General features: G+C 48.5%; 1 protein-coding gene across 1 annotated transcript in view; it reads left to right on the top strand.

Annotated features, from left to right (window-relative positions):
* Positions 1-6,000, top strand: part of LOC108798760 (zinc finger protein 208-like) — a 153,393-nt gene that overhangs the window by 30,298 nt on the left and 117,095 nt on the right. The window lies entirely within an intron of this gene.

Raw genomic sequence — 6,000 nt, 5'->3', positions numbered from 1 at the left:
AATCTAGTTCTTATTGCCCATGGTCCTATGCTTTAACAGCTGTCAGGTGACCTCTGTTCATGTCTATGGTGGATGAAAGCTCCAATAGGACAAAACCATTGTCTGTGCATTTCTTCCCCATTAGCTGAGTGGCATTGGGATCTATGGGCAGATGTTTCCTCAAAAAGATGGCAGATGACTTTGGGAGTATAGGGATTATGGACAGAGTCCAGATGTGGACCCACCATGGTTGTTTGGAACTACAGCTGAACCTACTTAGGACAGGAAAGCCATTTGGAATATTAATATATGGGATGCTGTTCAGTACAGGTTTGTGTGTACTTCCTGAGCCACCATACATTGACCTAAAATCCTAGATCTTAATGCCCATGGTCATATGTTTTGACAGGTGGCCTCTGTTTGTGTCTGTGCTGGATGAAAGTTCCTATAGGACAAAACCAATGTCAGTACTTTTCTTCCCCAATTGTTGAGTGCCATCGGGACCTTTGGCTTTGTCTCCCTCTCCGGGGTCATGTCTAATGCTTACCTTTAAGGTTCCCTCAACATCTAAAAATGTCCCCCAAGTGGATCTTCACAGCGTACCTTCCCAAAAACAGAGAAAACCTCCCTCCTTTCTCATGTTTCAACCTCTGGCTGGCTTTGGGCGCACAGGGAGGTACCTCACCTAGCGTTCCATAAGATATCACTGACGAGTCCATGTTTTCTGTTAGATCAAATTTTAGACACTCACATTGTTTGCAAATGGCCAAGACTTGGGGGGCGTGGCTTGGCACGGAAGAAGATGGACGCTTAGCTCCAGAGCTCCGTCTCCAGATATCCCGAACGAAGCTACAATCTCCTGCTATCGACTACCATGGGGAAAATAGGCAGACAGGACGGAAGGTCTAGATCTCCTGGGTCGGATGGGACCCAGCTGAGCCGTCAATTCCCCGAGATGTTCCGAGATGAAATCTGTCCGCGAGGTCTTCCAATATGGCGCTGACCGCGACTAACCCGCCTGCTACTGGGCCTCAGGCCTCCATGGATCCGGGCTTGATGTCGTCCTACATCCAACAACTACCTACCAGGTCAGATTTAACACTACTCGCAGGGGACATCAAACAGGCCCTGAGCTCGGCGGTCTCCGAACTCAGACAGGACATTAGGGACATAGGCCGCAGGATGCAAGCGGCGGAACAGGCCGGAGCGGAGAGGGACGCTGCCATCCACTCTCTGAGGGCCCATCAGGAGACCACCACCCGCTCGCTGATCGACATGCGCCGCCATATGGAAGACCTCGACAATAGGGGACGGCGCGCCAATATCCGAGTCCGGGGGGTCCCAGAAACGGTCCTACCTGACTTTGTCCAGACGGCCCTAACTGACATCTTCAATGATTTATTAGACCGCCCGCCTGGATCGCCCATAGACTTTGTGAGAGCGCACAGGGCGCTGCGGCCCCGCAACTTGCAGGAGGACGTTCCGAGAGACATCATCTGCTGCCTACAGAACTTCCCGCTAAAGGAAGAAATCTTACAACGGGCCCGGGCCAAAGCAGTGGTCAAGTATGATGGCTCGGAGGTGAAGCTGTTCCAAGATCTATCCAACATCACCCTACAACAACGTAGAGCCTTACACCCGCTATTGGACCACTTGCGCAAACTTGGCATTGCATACCGCTGGAAGTTCCCATTCTGCCTGTCCGCACTGCACAGAGGCAGAACCGTTACCTTACGCCTACCTGAAGAAGCGGGAGACTTCTGTTCGCAACTGAATATCCCGGCCGTTCAAGTCCAAGATTGGTATGAAGACCTCAGGATGCACGCTGCCAACGACAGGCCCAGCCACAGACGAGAGCGGTCACCATCGAACCCAGGCCCCACCAGAAGCCCCGGGACCAGCGAGAAGGAACGCCGCCGGAGAGGCCCCAATACCCCATCTTATCGTACCGATCACCGGCTGGACGAAGTGGCGGATTGTGACCGGGCTGGCGAACAACCCCCCCGCTGAATTCACACACAGATGCACTCATCCCTAGGCACGGTACCGAATGGCCCGAGACTGTTTTCCCGGAGTTATCCCTGTTATCTTAGTTGGATGTTGGGACCCTTGCCTCGGACGGTTGCGGTGCTGGAGCACCACTCCAGGGGGCCCCGTGATGTGCACTTAGATAGATAACTGACAATGTTGGAGTCATTCGGCTTTCATTCCTCCATTTATAATTTCTACGTGTCTTGTCGTTACAGGATCCTCACTGGCAGGCGGGGGCCTGAACCGTCCTTCGGGAAGGTGACATCTCGGAGCGGCGGAGATGGGGGACGGTGGTTTGGAGGTCTGCCAGCCAGGGGGGATCCGGCCAGTACGGTAACACACAAATACCTCTGCTGATACAGGCGTTTAGACCTCTATGTTCCATACTCCAGTTAACGTGAGCGCAGTTCTATGGACCCTCACAGGTGGATATGAACACCAAGGGAGTTTACACTGTTTATATGCTGTTTCATAGTGTTTATATGGTTATATGGTTTATATCGGTTATAACGTTTATATTGATTGCTGCTTTCGGGGAAGGTCGAGGTATTTAGGGCACACATATCACTGATGTCACCCCACTGCTACCCTACTCCTATACCAAAGTATTACGAGGGCATAGGGAGTGCATCTTGGAGAGTGAACCTTTCACCCACCCCATGAAAATATGCTCCGTAATATGGCAGGATTTAGGAATGTCCCTAAGGGTTTCTCGGGTATTGGAGAGGCGACCAAATGGAGTTATTTGTACCAATCTTGACCCATCTCGTCCAGAAAGCCAATCACTTACCCCCAGAGTGAGGCGACAGTGAGGAGCACTAGGTGCTGCCCACAATATCGTTTTTTGTACTTGTATGAGAAAATGATAATAAAACTTGTTGGAAAGTAAAAATTAAAGAATCATAAAAAAATAAAGAAAGAAGCAAATGGCCAAGAGTTTGCTCACACCTTACCATCACAGTTATATCGTCTTGGTAAGCACCACATTCCAAAACCATGGGCATTAATATGGAGTTGGCACTCCTGTGAAAGACTCCAGTAACACTGGTTACAGGAAGATTGGTATTCTATACATGGCTGGTTTTAGGGTTACAGGAAGTGTTGGTGTTAGGGTTACAGGAAGTGTTGGTATTCTATACATGGCTGGTTTTAGGGTTACAGGAAGTGTTGGTGTTAGGGTTACAGGAAGTGTTGGTGTTCTATACATAGCTGGTTTTAGGGTTACAGGAAGTGTTGGTGTTAGGGTTACAGGAAGTGTTGGTGTTCTATACATGGCTGGTTTTAGGGTTACAGGAAGTGTTGATGTTCTATGCTTGGCTGGTTTTAGGGTTGCAGGAATTGTTGGTGTTTTATACATGGCTGGTTTTAGGGTTACAGGAAGTGTTGGTGTTAGGGTTACAGGAAGTGTTGGTGTTTTATACATGGCTGGTTTTAGGGTTACTGGAAGTCTTGGTGTTAGGGTTACAGGAAGTGTTGTTGTTCTATACATGGCTGGTTTTAGGGTTACAGGAAGTGTTGGTGTTAGGGTTACAGGAAGTGTTGGTGTTCTATACATGGTTGGTTTTAGGGTTGCAGTAAGGGTTGGTGTTAGGGTTACAGGAAAGATGAAAGTAGTCACTCGCCCTCCATAAGTATTAAAGTCAATGCTGTTTATTGACTGTGATGACACACATCTCCTTAGCAACGTTTCGGGACCGTGCGGCCCCTTCCTCTGTTTGCCTGAGTAAGGGGCCGCACGGTCCTGAAACGTTGCTAAGGAGATGTGTGTCATCACAGTCAATAGACAGCATTGACTTTAATACTTATGGAGTGCGAGTGACTACTTTCATCTATCTACATTTTGCGGAGGCATCCGTTGTCACCACCGCACCCACCCAGTTGAATTTAGGTTTTGTCCGGTCAGGAGTGCGATAGGACATGAGGATTAGGGTTACAGGAAAGACTCCAGGCTAGCAGGCTTTCTCCAAGATTTTGGAGGGTGTCTGTGGGAGTTTGTGCCCATTCAGCCAAAAGACTATTCGTGAGGTCAGGTGTTGGATGAAAGGACCTGACTCACGATTGGCATTTCAGGTGTTCAGTAGGGTTGAGGTCAGGACGCAATGAAGACTACTCATGTTCCTTCACGCCAAACTGGTCAAAACATGTCTTTATGGAGCTGGCTTTGTGCACAGAGCACAGTCATGCTGGAACAGAAAAGGGGCTTCACCAGAAGGTTGGAAGCAGACAGTTGCCCATTATTTCACATGCTGACAATCATTTGAATGACTATGTTTATCTTAAAACCCATCAATATTTTATAAATGGGTCAGAAAGTAAACAAAGCCATGGAAAAGCAAGCGACATTCAAAACCAAGCAAACCTTTTATATTATTAAAATAAAACAAACACTCTCCAATTGGCATGAAATGTCCGCGGCATTTTTTATTGGTTTACTCAATATATTAAAATATTTATAAATAAATAAATAAATAGCATAACTTCGATGACATAACTAGTGCTTGGCTAGAAAGGTCCAAGCACACCAATAATATTAAAAACAGGTTTCAATATCTTTTAAAATGTCCCCCTCAGGGATGTGACGGACCACATAAAACAATGCCGCAACAGAAATGTCTCACAACTTGGTATTGGGTGGGAGTGTGGGAAGCTTCCCTGGATGTCAGCTGGAGAAAGGTGAGACAGTCTGTGTTTATATAACCCTCTTCAGCCAATCAGAGGCTGTTGAAGCCAGCAACTTTTCCCGCCTAAAATAAGTGCCTGGATATTGCAATGACCAATCCTGTAGGGAGAAAGCAAAAAAGAGCGGGAAAAGCAGGAGGGGGGAAGGAGAACAAAATGGTCACTGCATTTTTATGATCCCCTGGCAATCTCCAGGGGGCACTGCTGTGTGTGTATTGGGGTCGAGTGGTCTTAGAGGGGAAAATAGCTGGGACTGAAGCAATTTGAGGTGGCCAATGGAGCAGGTTGGGGGAGAGGTGGCCAAGTATGGAGCAGACTGGGGGAGAGGTGGCAGGCTGGAAGAGTGGTAGCCAAGTACAGAACAGGCTGGAGGAGTGGTGGCCAAGTACAGAGCAGGCTGAAGGAGAGGTGGCCAAGTACAGAGCAGGGTGGAGGAGAGGTGGCCAAGTACAGAGCAGGCTGGAAGAGTGGTAGCCAAGTACAGAGCAGGCTGGAAGAGTGGTAGCCAAGTACAGAGCAGGCTGGAAGAGTGGTAGCCAAGTACAGAGCAGGCTGGAAGAGAGGTGGCCAAGTACAGAGCAGGCTGGAGGAGTGGTAGCCAAGTACAGAGCAGGCTGGAGGAGTGGTGGCCAAGTACAGAGCAGGGTGGAGGAGAGGTGGCCAAGTACAGAGCAGGCTGGAAGAGTGGTAGCCAAGTACAGAGCAGGCTGGAGGAAAGGTGGCTGGGAATGGAGCAATATTAACGAGAGCTAAATATGAAGCAGGCTGGGAAAGGGGGACTAAGCACAGTAGATATTGGCGGACCACATGAAACCCACAGGCATACATCCTGACACCGGCAATTTCAGCATTTCATTTTTTTAAGGCCATGGTGAAAGCTCAAAAGAAAAACAATAAATTGAGATGGTAAAATGCAAAGCACACCACAAAATGTGGTGCTGTGGTCCTCCTCCCCAGAGGTAGGCCCCGCAATCCCAAAACCCATTCTCCTGGGGAGCAAGCTTCCTTACATAGACAAGGTACGCAAGTCCACCGAGGCTGAAACCAGATGGACCTCACTCCTTAGAAATTAGATAAGGCTGGTCCAGCAAGTACTTGGTGAGGACTCTCCCAAAGAAAGACCCCCATAGCAATAGGACCACAGATCCTCCCCTGACTTCAGGACAGGCCTAAAGAACTTGCACTCCTTACTCAATTGTGAGGTTAAAATATGTTCTTGGGCACAAATAAATGTTATAAATAATGGCCACGTGGAGATTGAGAACAAGGCTGGCCTTACAACTAGATAAAAAAAGCTCAAAGAGGCCTGTA

This window comes from Nanorana parkeri, unplaced genomic scaffold (genome assembly GCF_000935625.1).
Source record: "Nanorana parkeri isolate BGI_ZX_2015 unplaced genomic scaffold, ASM93562v1 scaffold1552, whole genome shotgun sequence".
Taxonomy (NCBI): domain Eukaryota; kingdom Metazoa; phylum Chordata; class Amphibia; order Anura; family Dicroglossidae; genus Nanorana; species Nanorana parkeri.
Note: the sequence above shows the minus strand (reverse complement) of the source record. Positions and strands in the feature narration are given on the sequence as shown.